The sequence below is a fragment of the Rhinopithecus roxellana genome, chromosome 14 (assembly GCF_007565055.1).
Source record: "Rhinopithecus roxellana isolate Shanxi Qingling chromosome 14, ASM756505v1, whole genome shotgun sequence".
NCBI classification, from domain to species: Eukaryota; Metazoa; Chordata; class Mammalia; order Primates; family Cercopithecidae; genus Rhinopithecus; species Rhinopithecus roxellana.
In genome coordinates, this window is record NC_044562.1 from 131,116,500 (window position 1) to 131,138,164 (window position 21,665).

The window sequence follows — 21,665 nt, forward strand, 5'->3', positions numbered from 1 at the left end:
ATCTTCTTTTTGGCTTTTTGTCTGAGGGTATTTCCATTGACACCATAGGTTTCAGTGCACTCAAAAATATCCTATTGCAGATTCCATGAGAACAGTGTTAGCAAACTGCTTCATGAAAAGAACTGTGTAACTCTGTAATATGAATTCACACATTACAAAGAAGTTTCTTAGAAAGCTTCTTTCTAGTTTTATCTGGGGATATTTGCTCTGTCCACCTAGGCTTCAATGTGATCTTAAATATCCCTTCTCAGATACCAAAAAAACAGTGCTACCAAACTGCTCCATGAAAAGAATAGTGTAACACTGTGAGATGAATTTACACATACCAAAGCAGTTTCTCAGAAAGCTTTTTTCTAGTTCTCATTTGAGGATATTTGCATTTTCACCATATTCCTTTTGCACTCTTGAATATCCAATTGCAGATTAAACGAAAAAATTGTTAGCAAATTTCACAATGAAAAGAACTTTGTAACTCTGTGAGATGTTTTCACACATCATAAAGCAGTTTCAGAGTAAGGTTCTATTTGCTTTTTACCAGAGGATATATCCTTTGTCAACATAGACTTTAAAGTGCTCCCAAGGATCCTATTGCAGATTCCATGAAAACGGTGTTAGCAAACTGCTGAATGAAAAGAACAAGATAACTCCGTTAGATGAATTCATACATTACAAAGCAGTTTCTCAGAAAGCTTCTTTCTAGTTTTTATCTGAGGATATTTCCTTATTTGCTATAGACCTCAATGCGCTCCCAAATATTCCTTTGCAGATTCCATGAAAACAGTGTTAGAAAACTGCTCCATGAAAAGAAAAGTGTAAATCTGTGAGATGAATTCACACATCACAAACAACTTCCTTAGAAAGCTTCTCTCCAGTTTTTACCTGAAGATATTTCCTTTTTTGCCGTTGAACTCTATGCGCTCCCAAAAATCCCTTTGCAGATTCCACAAAAACACTGTTACCAAACTGCTCCATGATCAGAAAGGGGTGACTCTGTGCCTTGAATTCACACATATTTAAGAAGTTTCTCAAAAGCTTCTTTCTAGTTTTTATCTGAGGATATTTCCTTTGCCAAAATAGGCTTCAATTCTCTCCGAAATATCAGATTACATATTTCCAGAAAACCGTGTAAGTAAACTGCTCAATGCAAAGAACAGTGTAACTCTGTGAGATGAGTTCACCCATCACAAAGCAGTTTATCAGAAAGCTTCTTTCTAATTTTTATCTGAGGATATTTCCTTTTACTATTTAGGCCTCTAGGTGCTCCTAAATATCCCTTGCAGTTTCCAGGAAAATAGTGTTAGAAAACTTTTCCATGAAAAGCAAGGTGTAACTCTTTGAGATGAATTCACATATCACCAAGAAGTTTCTCAGAAAGCTTCTTTCTAGTTTTTAACTGAGGATATTTCCTTTGTCACCAGAGGCTTCAATGTGCTCCAAAATATACCTTCTAATCTTCCCCAAAAACAGTGCTTCCAAACTGCTCAAAGAAAAGAAAGGTGTAACTCTGTGAGATGAAATCACAAATCAGAAAGCAGTTTCTCAAAAAGCTTTTTTCTAGTTTTTGTCTGAGGATATTTCCTTTGTCAGTATAAGCTTCAATGTACTCTGAAACATCCCAATGTGGATTCCAAGAAAACGGTGTTAGCAAACTCCTCAATGAAAAGAATGGTGTAACTCTATGAGATGAATTCACACATCACAAAGAACTTTCTCAGAAAAGCTTTCTAGTTTTTATCTGAGGATATTTTCTTTGTCATCATACACTTCAGTGTGATCCAAAATCTCCCTTCTGAGATACCCCAAAAGTAGTGCTACCAAACTACTCCATGAAAGGTGAGGTGTAACTCTGTGAGATGAACTCACAAATCAAAAAGCAGTTTCTCAGAAAAATTGTTTTTGGTTTTTATCTGAGGATATGTCCTTTGTTGCCATATGCTTCAATGCACTCACAAATATCCTATTGCATATTCCATGAAAACAGTGTTATCAAACAGATCAATAAAATATAAAAACTAGAAGAAGATTTCTGAGAAACAGCTTTGTGCTGTTCTCTCACAGATTTACACCATTCTTTCTATGGATCAATGTGGTAGCAGTGTTTTTCAGGAATCTGAGAAGGGATATTTTGGATTGCACTGAAACCTATGGTGACAAAGGAAATATCCTCCAATAAAAAACAGAAGGAAGCTATCTGAGAAACTTGTTTTTGATGTGTGAGTTCATCTCACAGAGTTTCTTTTCATGAAGCAGTTTGCTAAAACTCTTTTTGTGGAATCTCTAAAGGGATACTTGGGAGCGCACTGGGTCCTATGGTGAAAAAGTAAATATCCTCACATAAAAACTAGGAAGAAGCTTTCTCAGAAACTGCTTTGTGATGTGTGAATTCATCTCGCAGAGTTAGAACTTTCTTTTCATTGAGCATTTTGCTAACATTGTTTACGTGGAATCTACAAAGGGATATTTGAGAGTGCATTGAGGCCTATAGTGAAAAAGGAAATATCCTCAGATAAAAAAGAGAAAGAAGCTTTCTGAGAAACTGCTTCCTGATGTGTGATTTCATCTCACAGAGTTACACCATTCTTTTCACTGAGCTGTTAGATGATACTGTTTTCGTGGAATCTGCAATAGGATATTTGGGTGTGCATTGAAGCCTATGGTGACAAAGGAAATATCCTCAGCTAAAAGCCGAAAAGAAGCTCTCTGAGAAACTGCTTTGGGATGTGTGAATTCATCACACAGTGTTACACTGTTCTTTTCATTGAGCAGATTGCTAATACTGTTTTCTGGAATCCACAATGGGATATTTCGGATTGAATTGAAGCTTATGTTGACATATGAAATATTCTCAGATTTAAACTAGAAAGACACGTTCTGAGAAACTGCTTTGTGATGTGTGAATTCATCTCAAAGAGTTACACCTCTCTTTTCATGGAGCATTTTGCTGACACTGTTTTCATTGAATCAGCAGTGTTATATTACGAAGCGCCTTGAGGCCTACTGTGAAAAAGGAAATATCTTCATATAAAAACCAGAAAGAAGCATTTTGAGAAACCACTTTGTGATATGTTAATTCATCTCACAGAGTTACACGATTCTTTTCTTGGATCAGTTTGGTAGCACTGTCTTTGTGATGTGTTAGAAAGGATATTTGGGAGGGCATGGATGTCGATGGTGGAAAAATAGATATCCTTAGAAAAAAACTAGAAAGAAGTCTTCTGAGAAATTTCTTTGTGATGAATGAATTCATCACACCAAGATACACCTTTTGTTCCATTGAGCAGTTGGGTAGCACTGTTTTTGTGGAATCGGCAAAAGGATATTCAGGAACACCTAGAGGCCTGTGGTGAAAAAGGAAACAACTTCAGATAAAAACTGGAGAGAGGTTTTTTTTTAAACGGTTTTGTGATGTATGTATTCATCTCATAGAGCTTGAACTTTTTGTTGATTGAGCAGTTTGGCATCACTGTTTTTGTGTTTTTTGAGAGGAGACATTTGGGAGCACATTGAAGCCTATGGTGAAAAAGGAAATATCCTCAGATTTAAACTAAAAAGAAGCTTTCTGAGAAACTGCTTTGTGAGGGGTGAATTTGTCTCACAGAGTTATACTTTTCTTTTCATTGAGAAGTTTGGTAAAACTATTTTTGTGGAATCTGCAAAGGGATATTCGAGAGCCCTTAGAGTCCAATGGCAAAAAGGGAAATAGCCTCAGATAAAAACTAGGAAGAAGCTTTCTGAGATATTCCTTTGTGAGGGGTGCATTCAACTCATAGAGGTAAATGTTTCTTTTCAGGCAGCACTTTGGAATCACTGTTTTTGTGGTGTCTGAAAAGGGATATTTAGGAGTACTTTGAAGCCTATGGTGGAACAGGGAATATCCTCAGATAGAAACTAGAAAGAAACTTTCTGAGAAACCATTTTGTGATATATTAATTCATCTCACAGAGTTACATGATTCTTTTCATGGATCAGTTTTGTAGCAGTGTTTTTGGGGAATCTGAGAAGGGATATTTTGGATCACTTTGAAGTCTATGGTGACAAGGAAATATCCTTAGATAAAAACTTGCAGATTCCAAGAAAACAGTGTAAGCAAACTTCCCAATGCAAAGAACAGTGTAACTCTGGGAGATGAATTCACACATCACAAAGCTGTTTCTCAGAATGCTTGTTTGTAGTTTTTATGTGAGGATATTTCTCTTTCCAACATATTCCTCAATGTGCTCTGGAATGTCCCATCACAGATTCCAAGAAAAAAGTGTTAGCAAACTTCTCAATGAGAATACCAGTGTAACTCTGTGAGATGAATTCACACTTCAAAAAGAAGTTTCTCAGAAATCTTCTTTCTAGTTTTTATATGAAGATATTTCCTTTGTCTCCATAAACTTCAGTGCACTCCAAAATATCACGTTGCAGATTGCAAGAAAACAGTGTAAGCACACTGCTCAAGAAAGAACAGTGTAACTCTGTGAGATGAGTTCACACATCACATAGCTGTTTCTCAGAAAGCTTGTTTCTAGCTTTTGTCTGAGGATATTTCCCCTTTCACCATATTCCTCAATGTGCTCTGGAATATCCCATTGCAGATTCCAGGAAAAAATGTTTTATAAAACTTCTAAATGAAAATACCGGTGTAACTCTGTGAGATGAATACACACATTATAAAGAAGTTTCTCAGATATATTCTTTCTAGTTTTTATCTGAGGATATTTCCTTTGTCGCCATAGGCTTCAATGCGATCCAAAATATCCCCTCTCATTTTCCCCAAAAACAGTGCTACCAAACTGCTCCAAGAAAAGAACCGTGTAACTCTGAGAGATGAATTCAGAAATCACAAAGCAGTTTCTCAGAAAGCTTCTTTCTAGTTTTTGTCTGAGGATATATCCTTTTTCACTGTTTGCCTCAATGCAGTCATGAATATCCCTTTGAACATTCCAGGAAAATAGTGTTAGCAAACTGCTCCATGAAAAGAAAGGTGTAAATCTGTGAGATGAAATCACACATCACAAAGCAGTTTCTCAGAAAGCTTCTTTTTGGTTTTTGTCTGAGGATATTACCTTTGTCACCATAGGCTTCAATGTGACCCAAAATATCCCTACTCAAATTCCCCAAAAACAGTGCTATGACACTGTTCTATGAAAAGAATGATGTAACTCTGTGAGATGAATGCACATATCACAAAGATGTTTCTCAGATAACTTCCTTCTAGTTTTTATTTGAGGATATTTCTTTTTTCACCATATTCCTCAATTTGCTCCCGAATATCCCTTTGCAGATTAAAGGAAAAAAGTGTTAGCAAACTTCTCAATGTAAAGAATGGTGTAACTCTGTGGGATAGATTCACACATCACAAAGTAGATACTCAGAAAGCTTCGTTTTGCTTTTTATCTGAGGGTATTTCCTTTGTCACCATAGGCTTCAATGAGCTCACAATTATCCTATTACAGATTCCATGAAACCAGTGTTATCCGACTGCTCAAGGAAAGAACGGTGTAAGTCTGTGAGAGGAATTCACAGATCACAAAGAAGTTTCTCAGAAGGCTTCTTTCTAGTTTTTTCTGAGGATATTTTCTTTATCAGTGTAGGCCTCAATGTATTCCCAAATATCACTTTGCAGATTCCACAAAAAGAGTGTTGAAAACTACTCCATGAAAATAATAGTATAACTCTGTGAGTTGAAATCACACTTCACAAGAAGTTTCTTAGAAAGCTTCTTTCTCGTTTTTATCTGAGGGTATTTCCTTTTCCACCATAACCCTGAATGAGCTCCCAAATATCCCTTTGCAGATTACACAAAAATGTTGTTATTAAACTGCTCAATGAAAAGAACAGTGCAACTGTGTAAAATGAATTCACACATCACAAAGCAGTTTCTGAGAGAACTTCTTTCTAGATTTTATTTGAGGATATTTCCTTTTTCACCAAAGTCCTCCATGGACTCCTAAATATCCCATTGCAGATTAAACAAAAAAAGTGTTAGCAAACTTCTCAATGAAAAGATCCACGTAACTCTGTGAGATGAATTCACACATCACAAGGCAGTTTCTCAGAATGTTTATTTCTCCTTATTATCTGAGGATATTTCCTGTCATCATAGGTTTCAAAGTGATCCAAAATATCTTGTACATTCCACAAAAACAGTGTTATTAAATTGCTCAAGGAAAGGAATGGTGTAACTTTGTGAGATGAATTCACACATCAGAAAGCAGTTTCTCAGAAAGCTTCTTTCTAGTTTTTAACTGAGGGTATTTCCTTGGTTGCAATACGCTTCAATGCAGTTCAAAATATCCCTTCTCGGACTCTCCAAAAACAGTGCCACAAAACTGCTCCATGAAAAGAAAGGTGTAACAATGTGAGATGAATTCACACATCTCAAAGAAGTTTCTCAGAAATCTTTTTTCTAGTTATATTTGAGATTATATCCTTAGTCAACATAGACTTCAATACGATCTAAAATATCCTTTCTGTATTCTGCAAAAACAGTGCTACCAAACTGCTTGATAAAAAGTATCATGAACTCTGCGAGATAAATTAGCACATCACATAGTGGTTTCTCATAATGCTTCTTTCTAGTTTCTATATGAGGATATTACCTTTTCACCATAAGCTTCAATGTGCTCCAAAATATCCCATAGCAGATTCCAAGATAACAGTTTTAGCAAACTGCTCAATGAAAAGAACAGTGTAACTCTGTGAGATGAATTCTCACATCACAAAATGGTTTCTCAGAAAGCTTCCTTCTAGTTTTTATATATTATTTAATTTGTCACCAAAAGCATGAAAGCGCTTTGAAATATCCCATTGCAGATTCCAAGAAAGCAGTGTTGGTAAACTGCTCAATTAAAAGAATAGTGTAACACTGTGAGATGAATTCACACATCATGAAGGAGTTTCTCAGAGAGCTTCTTTCTAGTTTTTATCTGACGGTGTTTCCTTTATCACCATAGGTCTCAGTGCGCTCCAAAATATCCCTTTGGAGATTCCACGAAAATGGTGTTAGTAAATTCCTCCATGAAAGTAAAGGTGTAAATTGTGACGTGAATTAAATCATCTCAAAGAATTTTCTCAGAAAATTTCTTTCTAGTTTTTATCTGATGTTATTTCCTTTGACACCGTAGGCCTCAATGCGATCCAAAATATCCCTTCTCAGATTCCCCAAAAACAGTGCTACCAAACTGAACCATGAAAAGAATCGTGTTCCTCTGTGAATTGAATTAACATATCACAACACGGTTTGTCAGAACGCTTCTTTCTAGTTTTTATCTGAGGATATTTCCTATGTTACCATATGTTTTAAACTTCTCCCAAATATCCTAATGCAGATTCCATGAAAACAATGTTAGCAAACTGCTCCAAGTAATGAATTGTGTAACTCTGTGAGATGAATTCACACATCACAAAGCAGTTTCTCAGGAAGCTTCTTTTCACTTTTTATGTAGGGTATTTCCTTTTTCACCATAGGCATCAATGCGATTCAAAATATCATTTCTCAGATTCCCCCAAAACAGTGCTACCAACCTGCTGCATGAAAAGAGTAGTGTAGCTCTGTGAGATGAATTCACACATCACAAAGCTGTTTCACAAAAAGATTCTTTTTATTTTTTTTCTGAGGATATTTCTTTTTTCATCATATTCCTCAATGCACTCCAGAATATCCCATTGCAGATTCCACAAGTAGACTGTTAGCAAACTTCTCAATGAAAAGAACAGTGTAACTTGGTGAAATGAATTCACACTTCCTCAAGAGCTTTCTAAAAAAGCTTCTTTCTGGCTTTTATCTGAGGATATTATCTTTGTTGCCATAGGCTTCAATGTACTCCCAAATATCCTATTCCAGATTCCACGAAAACAGTGTTATCAAACTGATTTATGGAAAGTACAGTGTAACTCTGTAAGATGAATTCACATATCACAAAGCAGTTTCTCAGAAAGCTTCTTTCTAGTTTTTATCTGAGGATATTACCTTTTTCACTATAGGTCTAAATTCGCTCCCAAATGTCCCTTTGCAGATTCCATGAAAGCAGTGTTAGCAAACAGGTCCAAGAAGATAAAGAAATAAATCAGTGAGTTGAATTCAAACATCACAAATAATTTTCTCAAAAACTTCTTTCTAATTTTTATCTGAGAATACTTCCTTTGTCACCATTTGCTTCAATGCGATCCAAAATGTCCCTTCTCAGATTCCTCAAAAACAGTGATAACAAACGGATCCATTAAGAGAATCGTGGATCTCTTTGAGATGAATTAACACATCACAAAGCAGTTTCTCAGAAAGCTTCTTTCTAGTTTTTATATGAGGATATTTCCTTTGTCACCATAAGCTTCAAAGCACTCCGAAATATCAGATGGCAGTTTCCAAGAAAACAGTTCAGAACACTGCCCAATGAAAAGAACAGTGTAAGTCTGTGAGATGAATTCAAAAATCACACAGGAGTGTCTCAGAAAGCTTCTTTCTAGTTTTTATCTGAGGAAATTTCTGTTTTCACCATAGGCCTCAATGGCTCTAAAATATCCCTTTGCAGATTGAACGAAAACTGTGTTAGCAAACTGCTCCATGATAAGAAACATGCAACTGTGAGAGAGGAATGCACACATCACAAGGAACTTTCTCAGAAAGCTTCATTTTAGTTTGTATTTCAGGATATTTCCTTTGCCACCATAGGCTTCAATGTGATCCAAAATATGCCTTCTCAGATTCCCCATAAACAGTGCTACCAAATTGTTAAATTAAAAGAAAAGTGTAACTCGGTGAGATGAATTAACACATCACAAAGCAGTTTCTCAGATAGCTTCTTTCTAGTTTTTTTCTGAGGATATTTCGTTGTTCACCATACTCCTCAAAGTGCTCGTGAATATCCCTTTGCAGATTCCATAAAAATAGTGTTAGCAAACAGCTCCCTGAATACAAAGCTGTAAATCTGTGGTATGAATTCACCCATCCAAAAGAAGTTTCTCCGAAATTTTCTTTTTGCTTTTTCTATGAGGATATTTCCTTTGTCACCATAGGCTTCAATGCATACCCAAATATCCTGTTGCAGATTCCACAAAAACAGTGTTAGCAAACTGCTCCATGAAAATTATTGTGTAACTTCTTTCTAGATTTTATCTGCAGATATTTCCTTTTTCTCCATATTCCTGAATGCTCTCTGGAATATTCCATTGCAGATTCTCCGAAAAAAGTGTTAGAAAACTTCTCAATGATAAGAATAGGGTAACTTTGTGAGATGAAATGACACATAACAAAGCAGTTACACAGGAAGCCTCTTCTGGATTTTCATCTGAGGATATTTCCTCATTCACCATAGGTTTCGATGTGTTCCCAAATATCACTTGACAGATTCCATGAAAAGAGAGTGAGAAAACCACTCCATGAAAATAAGGTGTAACAATCTGACATGTATTCACACAGAACAAAATACTTTCTCAGAAACCTTCTTTCTAGCTTTGATCTGAGGATATTTCCTTTGTAACCATAGGCTTTAATGCGATTCAAAATATCACTTCTCAGATTCCCCAGAAACAGTGCTACCAAACTGCTCCATGGAATGAGTGGTGTAACTCTGTGAGACAAATACACACATCATAATGAAGTTTCTCAGAAAACTTCTTTCAGTTTTAATCTGTGGATATTTCCTTTGTCACTTTAGGCTTCAATGTGATTCAAAATATCCCTTCTCAGACTCCCCAAATGCAGTGCTACAAAAATGCTCCATGAAAAAGAATGGTATATTTCTGTAAGATGAATTGACACATAACAAAGCAGTTTCTCAGAGGGCTTCTTTTCAGCGTTTATCTGAGGATATTTCCTTTTTCACCATATTCCTCAATGAGCTCTGGAATATCCCATTGCAGATTCCAGGAAAAAACTGTTAGCAAACCTCTCAATGAAAGGAATAGTGTGACTCTGTGAGGTGAATTGACACATAACAAAGAAGTTTCACGGAAACCTTCTTTTTGATTTTGATTTAAGGATACTTCCTTTGTCACAATAGACTTCATTGCGCTCCCAAATATCCTATTGCATATTCCAAGAAAACAGTGTTCTCAAACTGATCATTGAAAAGAAGAGTGTCATTCTGTGAGATGAATTCACACATCACATAACAGTTTCTCAGAAGTTTCTTTCTAGTTTTTATCTGATTATATTTCCTTTTTCACTATAGGCCTCAAAGCCCTCACAAATATCCCTTTGCAGATTCCACTAAAACAGTGTTAGCAAACTGCTCCATGAAAAGAAGTGTTACTCTGTGATATGAATACATACATCACAAAGAGCCTTCTCAGAAAGCTTCTTTCTAGTTTTTATCTGAGGATAATTCCTTTATCACCATAAGACTCCATGTGATTGAAAATATCTCTTGTCAGATTCCCCAAAACCAGTACTGCAAAACTGCTCCATAGAAAGAATCATGTATCCCTGTGAGGTGAATTAACACACCACATAGCGGTTTCTCAGAAGCCTTCTTTCTAGTTTTTATATGAGGACATTTCCTTTTCCACCATAGGCTTCAATGCGTTCCAAAGTATCCCTTCTCAGATACCACAAAAACAGTGAGGCCAAAGTGCTCCCTCAACAGAAACGTTTAACTCTATGAGATGAATGCACTTTTCTCAAAGGAGTTTCTTAGAAAGCTTCTCTCAAATTTGTACCTGATGATATTTCCTTTTCTGCCATTGGACCCTATGCGCTCCTGAATATCCCTTTGCAGATTCCACAAAAACAGTGTTAACAAAGTGCTCAATGAAAAGAAAGGTGTAACTCTGTGAGATAAATTCACCCATCACAAAACAGTTTCTCAGAGAACTTCTTTCTAGTTTAAATCTGTGGATTTTTCCTTTTATCTGAGGCTGTTTCCTTTGTCACCGTAGGCTTCAATGAGCTCCCAAATATAATATGGCAGGTTCCAGGAAAACCATGTTATCAAAAGGCTCAATGAAATGAACAGTGTAACTCAGTGAGATGAATTCACACATCACTAAGCAGTTTCTCAGAAAACTTCTTTCTCGTTTTTATATGTGGATATTTAACTTTTCACGATATGCCTCAATGCACTCCTAAATATACCTTCACAGATTCCATGAAAATAGTGTTAGCAAGCTGCTCCATGAAATGAAAGGAGTAACTGTGTGAGATGAATTCACATATCACAAAGAACTTCTCAGGCAGCTTCTTTACAGTTTTTATCTGAGGATATTTCCTTTGTCACCCTAGGCTTCCATGTGATCCAAAATATCCCTTCCCAAATTCCCGAGAAACAGGGCTACCAAGCTGATCCGTGAAAAGATTCCTGTAACTCTATGAGATGAATTAACCTGTCACAAAGAAGTTTCTCAGGAAGGTTCTTTCTAGTTTTTATCTGAGAATATGTCCTTTTTAACCATAGGAATCAATGCGCTCCCAAATATCCCTTTGCAGATTCCGTGAAAAGAGAATAGGAAACTCCTCCTCAAAAAGAAAGTTGTTATTCAGTGAGATGAATTCACATATCATAAAGAAGTTTCTCACAAAACTTCTTTCTAGTTTTTATCAGAGGATTTCCTTTCTCACCATAGGCTTGTGTGTGATCCAAATATCCCTTCTCAGATCCCCCAAAAACAGTGCTAACATACTGATCCAAGAAAACCACTGTGTAAATTTGTGAGATGAATTCCCATGTCACAAAGCAGTTTCTCAGAAAGCTTGTTTTTGGTTTTATCTGAGGACATTTCCTCTGTCACCGTAGGCTTCAATGCAATTCAAAATGTCCCTTCTCAGATTCCACAAAAACAGTTCTACCAAACGGCTCCATGAAAAGAATCATGTAACTCTGTGAGATGAATTAGCACATCACTAAGCAGTTTCTCAGAAAGCTTCTTTCTGGTTTTAGTCTGAGGATATTTCGTTTGTCACCATAAACTTCAATGCACTCTGAAATATCCCTTTGAAGATTCCAAGAAAACAGTGTTCACAAAACACTCAATGAAAGAACAGGTGTAACTCTGTGAGATGAATTCACACATCACCAAGCAGTTTCTAAGAAAGCTTCTTTATGATTTTTATCTGAGGATATTTCTTTAGCCACCATAGGCTTCAATGCGTTACCAAATATAATATGACAAATTCTATGAAAATAGTGTTATCAAACTGCTCAATGAAAAAACCGGGGTAACTCTGTGAGATGAATTCACACATCACAAAGCAGTTTCTCAGAAAACTTCTTTCTCATTTTTAAATGAGGATTATTTTCCTTTTCACTATACACCTCAACGCGCTCCCAAGTATGCCTTTGTAGATTCCATGAAAACAGTGTAAGAAAACTGCTCCCTCAAAAGTAAGGTGTAACTCTGTGAGATAAATTCACAAATAACAAAGAAATTTATCAGACAACTTCTTTCTAGTTTTTATCTGAGGATATTTCTTTTGTCACCATAGGCTTCAATGTGATCCCAATTATCCCTTCTCAGATTCCCCAAAAACAGTGCTATCAAACTTCTCCATGAATAGAATCATGTAACTCTCTGTGATGAATTCACAAATCACAAAGCAATTTCTGAGAAACTTTCTTTTGAGTTATTGTCTGAGGATATTTCCTTTATCACCATAAGCTTAAATGCACTCTGAAATACCCCATTGCAGATTCAACCAAAACAGTTATATCAAACTGCTCAATGAAAAGAACAGTGTAGCTCTGTGAGATGAATTCACACATCACAAAGCGGTTTCTCAGAAAGCTTCTTTCTATTTTTTATAGGAGGGTATTTCCTTTGTCAGCATATGGGAGTACTGCAATGCACTCCCAAATATGCTATTGCTGATTCCACAAAAACAGTGTTATCAAAATGCTAAATGAAAAGAACAGTGTAACTCTGTGAGATGAATTCACACATTACAAAGCAATTTCTCAAAAAGCATCTGTTTGATTTTCATCAGAGGATATTTCCTTTGTCACCATAGAATTCAATGTTCTCCCAAGTATCTTATTACAGATTCCATGAAACCAGTGTTATTAGACTGCCCAATGAAAAGTACAGTGTAACTCTGTGAGGTGAATTCACACATCACAAAGCACTTTCTCATACAATTTCTTTCTAGTTTTTATCTGAGGATATTTCCTTTTCCACTACAGTCCTCAATGTGCTCCCAAATATCCCTTTGCAGATTCCACGAAAACAGAGTTAGCAAACTGCTACGTGAAAACAATGGTGTACCTTGGTGAGATGAATTCACACATCACAAACAAGTTTCTTAGAATGCTTCTTTCTAGTTTTTATATGTAGATATTTCCTTTGTCACCATAGGCTTCAAGGTGATTCAAAATATCCCTTCTCGATTCCCAAAAACAGTGCTACCAAACTGCTCCATGAAAATAGTGGTGTAACTGTGTGAGATGAACTCACACATCACAAACGTGTTTCTCAGAAACATTCTTTCTAGTTTTTGTCTGAGGATATTTCCTTTGTCAAAATAAGGTTCAATGAGCTCTAAAATATCCCATTGCAGACTCCAAGAAAGCAGTAGTAGCAAACTGCTTAAATAAAAGAACAGTGTAACTCTGAGAGATGAATTCACACATCACAAAGAAGTTTCTCAGAAAGCTTCTTTCGAGTTTTTATCTGAGTATATTTCCTTTTTCACCATAGGCCTCAATGCATTCCCCAATATTCATTTGCAGATTTCACAAAAACAGTGTTAGCAAACTGCTCTATGGAAAGAAAATTATAACCCTGTGAGATGAAATCACACATCACAAAGAACTTTCTCAGAAAGTTTCGGTCTCGTTTTTATCTGAGGATATTTCCTTAGTAACCAGACTTCAATGCCATCCCAAATATCCCTTCTCTGATTTCCCAAAAAATGTGCTACCAAATGGCTCCATGAAAAGAATTGTGTAACCCTGTGAGAAGAATTAGCACATCACAAAGCCGTTTCTCAGAATGCATCTTTCTAGTTATTACATAAAGATATTTCCTTTGTCACCATAAGCTTATAGACGCTCTGAAATATTTCAGTGCAGATTTCAAGAAAACTGAATTAGCTAACTTCTCAATGAAAAGTACAGCATAACTCTGTGAGATATATTCACAAACCACAAAGTAGTTTCTCAGAAAGTTTCCTTCTAGTTATTATCTGAGGATATTTCCTTTAACACCACATGCTTCAATGCAATTCAAAATATCCCTTCTCAAATTCCCTAAAAACAGTGCTGGAATACTCTTCCATGAAAAGAAAATTGAATCTCTGTGAGGTGAATTCATACACCAGAAACAAGTTTCTCTGAAATCTTCTTTCTAGTTTTTATCTGAGGATATTTCCTTAGTCGCCATAGACTTCAATGCGATTCAAAATATCCCTTCTCAGATTCCCCAAACAGTGTTACCAAACTGCTCCATGAAAAGAATCGTGAACTCTGTGAGACGAATTAGCACATCACAAAGCAGTCTCTCAGAATGCTTCTTTTTAGTTTTATTATGAGGATATTTCCTTTGTCACCATAAGCTACAATGCACTCCGAAATATCCCATTGCAGATTCCAAGAAAACAGTGTTAGCAAACTACTCAATGAAAAGAACAGTGTAACTCTGTTAGAATAAATCACACATCACAGAGAAATTTCTCAGAAAACTTCTTTCTAGTTTTCATCTGAAGATATTTCCCTTTTAACTATAGGCCTCAATACACTCCCAAACATCCCTTTGCAGATTCCATGAAAACAAAGTTAGCAAGATGCTCCATGAAAAAAAAGGTGTAACTCCATGAGATGAATTCACACATCACAAAGAACTTTCTCAGAAAGTCTATTTCTAGTTTTTATCTGAGGATATTTCCTTTGTCACCATAGGCTTCTATGTGAACCAAAATATTCCTTCTCAGATTCCCGAATATCAATGCTACCAAATTGATCCATGAAAGGAATTGTTTAATTCCGTGAGATGAATTAAGACATCATAAACTAGTTTCTCAGAAAACTTCTTTCTCGTTTTTATCTGAGGATATTTCCTTTTTCACCATAGGCCTCAATGTGCTCCCAAATATCCCCTAGAATATTCCACAAAAACAGTGATAACAAACTGCTCCATGAAAAGAAACATGTAACCTTGTGAGGTGAATTCACACATCACAAATAAGTTTCTCAGAAATCTTCTTTCTAGTTTTTATCTCACGATATTTGCTTTGTCACCGTAGGCTTCAATGCAATCCAAAATATCCCTTCTCAGATTCCTCAAAAGTAGTGCTGCCAAACTGTTCCATGAAAATAATGGTGTAACTCTGTGAGATGAATTCACACATGACAAAGCAGTTTCTCAGAAAGCTTGTTTCTAGTTTTATCTGAGGATATTTCCTTTTTCACTATAGGCCTCAATGCGCTCCTAAATATCCCTTTGCAGATTCCACGAAAACAGTGATGACAAACTGCTCCAAGAAAAGAAAGGTGTAACTCTGTGAGGTGAACAAACACATCACAAAGTGGTTTCTTAGAGAGCTTCTTTCCAGTTTTTATATGCAGATATTTCCTTTGTCACCAGAAGATTCAATGCAATCCAAAATATCCCTTCTCAGATTCCCCAGAAACGCTGCTAGTAAACTGCTGCATGAAAAGAGTCGTGTAACTGTGCTCTGTGAATTAACACATCCCAAAGTGGTTTCTCAGAAAGCTTCATTCTAGTTTTTATATGATATTATTTGATTTGTCACCATAAGCATGAATGCGTTCTGAAATATCCCATAGCGGATTCCAAGAGTGTTAGGAAACTGCTTAATGAAAAAACAGTGTAACTCTGTGAAATGAATTCACACATCACAAAGCAATTTCTCAGAAACATTCCTTCTAGTTTTTATCTGAGGATATTTTCTTTATCTCCACAGTCCTCAAAGCGCTCCCAAATATCCCTTGCGGATTCCACGAAAACAGTGTTTGCAAACTGCTCCATGAAAAGCAAGACGTAACTCTGTGAGATGAATTAACACATCACAAAGCAGTTTCCCAGAAACCTTCTTTCTACTTTTTCTATGAGGATATTTCCCATGTCACCATAAGTATCAATGAGCCCTAAAATTTCCCGTTGCAGATTCCAAGAAAACAGTGTTAGCAAACTCCTCAGTGAAAAGAACAGTGTAACCCAGTGAGATGAATTCACACATCACAAGGAATTTTCTCAGAAGGCTTCTTTCTAGTTTTCATATATGGATATTTCCTTTTAAATCATAGGCTTCAATGTTCTCCAAAATATCCCTTCTCAGACAAAACAAAAACAGTGATGCCAAAGTGCTCCCTCTACAGAAACGTTTAGTTGTATGAGATGAATGCAGAAATCACAAAAAATTTTCTCTGAAAACTTCTCTCCAGTTTTCACCTGGAGAATTTTCTTCTTTTACCTTAGGACTGACTGTGTGTGCTCCAAATATCCCATTACAGATTCCACAAAAACAGCGTAACCATGCTGCTCAATGAAAAGAAAGATTTAACCCTGTGAGACGAATTCACCCATCACAAAGCAGTCTCTCAGAAAGCTTCTTTCTAATTTTTATCTTAGGGTATTTCCTTTTTCACCATAGGCTTCTCTGTGCTTCAAATATCCCTTTGTAGATTCCACAAAAACAGGGTTAATAAACTGCTCAATGAAAAGTGTGGTTTACCTCTGGAAGATAAATTCACCCATCACAAAGAAATTTCTCAGAAGGCTCCATTCTACCTTTCATCTGTGCAACAGATTTACTTTTCCAGCATCAGCCTCAATGTGTTACCAAATATCCCTTCTCAGGTACCACAAAAGCAGTGATGCCAAACTGGTCAATCAAAATTATGGTTTATGTCTATGAGGTGAATGCACACATCACAAAACAGTTTCTCAAAAACCTTCTCTCCTGTTTTCATTTGAAGATACTTCCTTTTTCACCATCAACCTCTATGAGCTCCCGAATATCCCTTTGCAGATTATCCAAAAACAGCACAACCAAGCTGCTCAATGAAAAGAAAGTTGTAACTGCTGTGAGATGAATTCAGCTATCACAAAGCAGTTTCTCATAAAGCTTCCTTCTAGTTTTCATCTGAGGATGTTTCTTTTTTCACCATAGGCCTCAAGACACTCCCAAATATCCCTTTGCAAATTCCAGGAAAGGAGTTTTAGCAAACTGCTCATTGAAAAGAACAGTGTAACTCTGAGATGAATTCGCACATCACAAGGGCCTTTCTCAGAAAACTTCTTTCTAGTTCCTCTCTGAGGATATTTCCTTTGTCACCATGGGCTTCAATATGATCCAAAATATTCCTTCTCAGATTTACCAAAAACAGTGCTAGCATACTGATCCATGAAAAGAATCGTGTAATTCCGTGAGATGAATTTACACATCACAAAGTCGTTTCTCAGAAATCTTCTTTTTAGTTTTTATCTGAGGATATTTCCTTTATCACCATAGGCCTCAGAATTTTCCAAATATCCCTTGGCAGATACCACAAAAACAGTGTTAGCAAACTGCTCCATGAAAATTAAGGTGTAACTCTGTGAGATGGATTCACACATCATAAAGCAGTTTCTGAGAAAGCTTCTTTTTGCTTTTTATTTGAGGATATTTCCTTTGTCACCATAGGCTTCAATGCACTCCCAAATACCCTATTGCAGATTCCACGAAAACAGTGTTATGAAACTGCTCAATGAAAAGAGCAGTGTAATTCTGTGAGGTGAAATCACACATCAGAAAGCAGTTTCTCAGAAAAGTTCCTTCTAGTTTTTATCTGAGGATACTTCCTTCTTCACCATAAGCCTCAATGCATTCCCAAATATCCCTTTGCAGATTCCAGGAAAACAGTGTTAGCAAACTGCTCCATGAAAAGAAATATGTAACACTGTGAAGTGAATAACATAACATAACAAAGAACTTTCTCAGAAAGCTTCTTTCTACTTATAATCTGAGGATATTTCCTATGTCACCATAGGGTTCAATGAGATCAAAATATACCTTCTCAGATTGACCAAAAACAGTGCTAACGAACTGTGTCATGAAAAGAATCATGTAACTCTGTGAGATGAATTCACAAATCACAAAGCAGTATCTCAGAAAGTTTCTTTCTAGTTTTTGTCTGAGAATATTTCCTTTGTCACTCTACATATGCTTTAATGTGCTCTGAAATATCCCATGACAGACTCCAAGAAAACAGTGTTAGGAAACTGCTCAAAGAAAACAACAGTGTAACACAGATAGATTAATTCACAAATTACAAGACAGTTTCTCAGAAAGCTTCTTTTTGGTTTTTATCTGAGGATATTTCCTTTGTCACCATAGGCTTCAATGCACCCCCAACTATCCTATTGCAATTTCCACAAAAACAGTGTTATCAAATTGCTCAATGAAAAGAATGGTGTAACTCTGTGCGATGAAATTACACATCACAAAGTCGTTTCTCACAAAGGTTCTTTCTAGTTTTTATCTGAGGATACTTCCTTCTTCACCATATGCCTCAATGCGTTCCCAAATATCCCTTTGCAGATTCCAGGAAAACAGTGTTAGCCAATTGCTCCATGAATAAAAAGGCATCATATCAGTCACATGAATTCACACAACACAAGGAACTTTCTCAGAAAGCTTCTTTCTACTTTTTTATTTGAGGATATTTCCTTTGCTACCATAGGCGTCAATGCGATTCAAAATATCCCTTCTCTGATGCCCCAAAAGCACTGCTACCAAACTGCCCCATGAAGTGAACACTGCATCTCTGTGAGATGAATTCATGCCTCACCAAACGATTTCTCACAAAGTTTCTTTCTAGTTTTTATCTGAGAATAATTGTTTTTTCTCTACAGGCCTCAATGTGGTCCCAAATATCCCCTTGCATACTTCACAAAAGCAGTGTTAGCAAACTGCTCCATGAAAACAAATTTGTAACTCTGTGAGATGAATTCAAATATCAAAAAAGCCTTTCTCTGAAAGCTTCTTTCTAGTTTTTATCTGAGGATACTTTCTTGTCACCCTAGGCTTCAATGCTATCCAAAATATCCCTACTCAGATTCCCCAAAAACATTGCTAAAACATTGATTCATGAAAACAGAGGTGTATTTCTGTGAGATGATTTCAGAAATCACAAAGCAGCTCCTCCGAAAGCTTCTTTCTATTTTTTGTCTCAGGATATTTCCTTTATCACCATAAACTTCAATGCACTCCAAAATATCCCATTGCAGATTCCAAGAAAACAGTGTTAGCAAACTGATCAATGAACAGAACAGTGTAATGCTGTGAGATGAATTCACACATCAAAAAGAGGTTTCTTAGAAAGCTTCTTTCTAATTTTTTTCTGAGGATATTTCCTTTGTCACAATAGTCTTCAATACACTTCCAACTATCCTATTGTAGACTCCACAAAGATAGTGTTATCAAACGGCTCAAAGAAAAGCATGATGTAGCTCTGTTAGATGAATTCAACCATCACAAAGCCGTTCTCAGAAAGCTTCTTTCTAGTTTTTATCTGAGGTATTTCCTTTGACACCATAGGACTCAATGTGTTCCCAAATATCTCTTTCCATATTCCACGAAAACAGTGTTAGCAAACTGCTACTTGTAAAGAAAGGTGTAACTCTGTGAGATGAATTCACATATCACAAATATTTTCCTCTGAAAGCTCCTGTCTAGTTTTTATCAGAGGAAATTTCCTTAGTCACCATAGGCTTCAGTGCAATCCAAAATATCCCTTCTCAGATTTCCCAAAAACCGTGCTACCAAACTGATCTATGAAAAGAATCCTGTAATTCTGTGAGATAAATTATCACATCACAAAGCAGTTTCTCAGAAAGCTTCTTTCTACTTTTTATCTGAGGATATTTCCTTTTTCACCATAGGCCTCAATGCGCTCCCAAATATCCCTTTGCAGATTCCACAAAGCAGTGTTTGCAAACTGCTCCATGAAAAGGAAGGTGTATCTCTGTGAGATGAATTCACACATCCCAATGAACTTTCTGAGATAGCTTCTTTCTAGTTTTTATCTAAAGATATTTCCTTAGTCACCATAGGCTTCACGGCAATCCAAAGTATCCCTCCTCAGATTCCCCAAAAACAGTGTTACCAAACTGATCCATGAAAGGAATCATGCAACTCTGTGAGATGAATTAACACATTATAAAGCACTTTCTCTGAGGGCTTCTTTCTAGTTTTCAATAAAAGAATATTTCCGTTGTCACCATAAGCTTCAATATGCTCTGAAATATGCCATTGTAGATTCCAAGAAAACATTAGCAAACTGCTCCATGAAAAGAACAGTATAACTCTGTGCCTTGAATTCAAACATCACAAAGCAGATTCTCAGAAAGCTTCTTTCTAGTTTTTCTATGAGGACATTTTCTTTTCCACTATAGGCCTCAATGTGCTCCAAAATATCCGTTTTCTGATTCCACAAAAACAGTGTTAGCAAATTTATCCACAAAAAGTAAGGTGTAATTCTGTGAGATGAATTCACACATCATAAAGAACTTTCTCAGAAAGATTATTTCTAGTGTTTATCTGAGGATAATTCCTTTTTCATCACACTCCTCAAAGCACACCCAAATATCCCTTTGCAGATCCCACAAAAAGATTATTAGCAAAATTCTCCATGAAAAGAATCATGTAACACTGTGAGATGAATTCATAAGCCACAAAGCAGTTTCACAGAAAGCTTTTTTCCAGTTTTTATCTGAGGATATTTCCTTTTTCACTATGGGCCTCAATGCACTCCTAAATATCCCTTTGCTGATTTCAGGAAAACAGTGTTAGCCAACTGTCCCTGAAAAGAATGGTGTAACTCTGCAAGATGAATTCACACAACAAAGAGAACTTTATCAGAAAGTTTCTTTCTCGTTTTTATCTGAGTATATTTCCTTTGTCACCATAGACTTCAGTGTCATCCAAAATATACCTTCTCAGTTTCCCCTAAAACAGTGCTACCAAACTGATGCATTAAAAGAATCGTGTAACTCTGTGAGATGAATTAACACATCACAAATCGGTTTCTCTGAAGGCTTCTTTCTCGTTTTCATATGACGATATTTCTTTATCATCGTAAGCTTCAATGCACTGCGAAATATTCCATTGTAGATTCTAAGAAAACAGTGTTAACAGACTGCTAAATGAAAAGAACATTGTAACTCTGTGAGATGAATTCACATATTACAAAGCAGTTTCTCAGGAAGGTTCTTTCCAGTATTTCTCTAAGGATGTTTTCTTACCTCCCATAAACTACAACATGCTCCAAAATATCCCATTGCAGACTCCATGAAAACACTGCTAGCAAACTGCTCCATGAAAAGAAAGGTGAAACACTGTGAGATGAATTCCCACATCACAAAGTAGCTTCTCAGAAAACTTCTTTATAATTTTTATCAGAGTATATTTCCTTTGTAACCACAGGTTTCAATGCGATCCAAATATCCCTTCTCAGATTCCCCAAAAACAGTGCTATCAAACAGCTCTTTGAAAAGAATCGTGTAAATCTCTGAGGTGAATTCCCAAATCACAAAGCAGTTTCTCAGAATGCTTCTTTCCAGTTTTTGTCTGAGGTATATCCTTTGTCAAAATAAGCTTCAATTTGCTCTGAAATATCCCTTTGCACATTCCATGAAAACAGTGTTAGCAAACTGCCCCATGAAAAGAAAGGTGTAACACTGTGAGATGAATTCACACATCACAAAGTACTGTCACAGAAAGCTTCTTTCTCATTTTTATCTGAGGA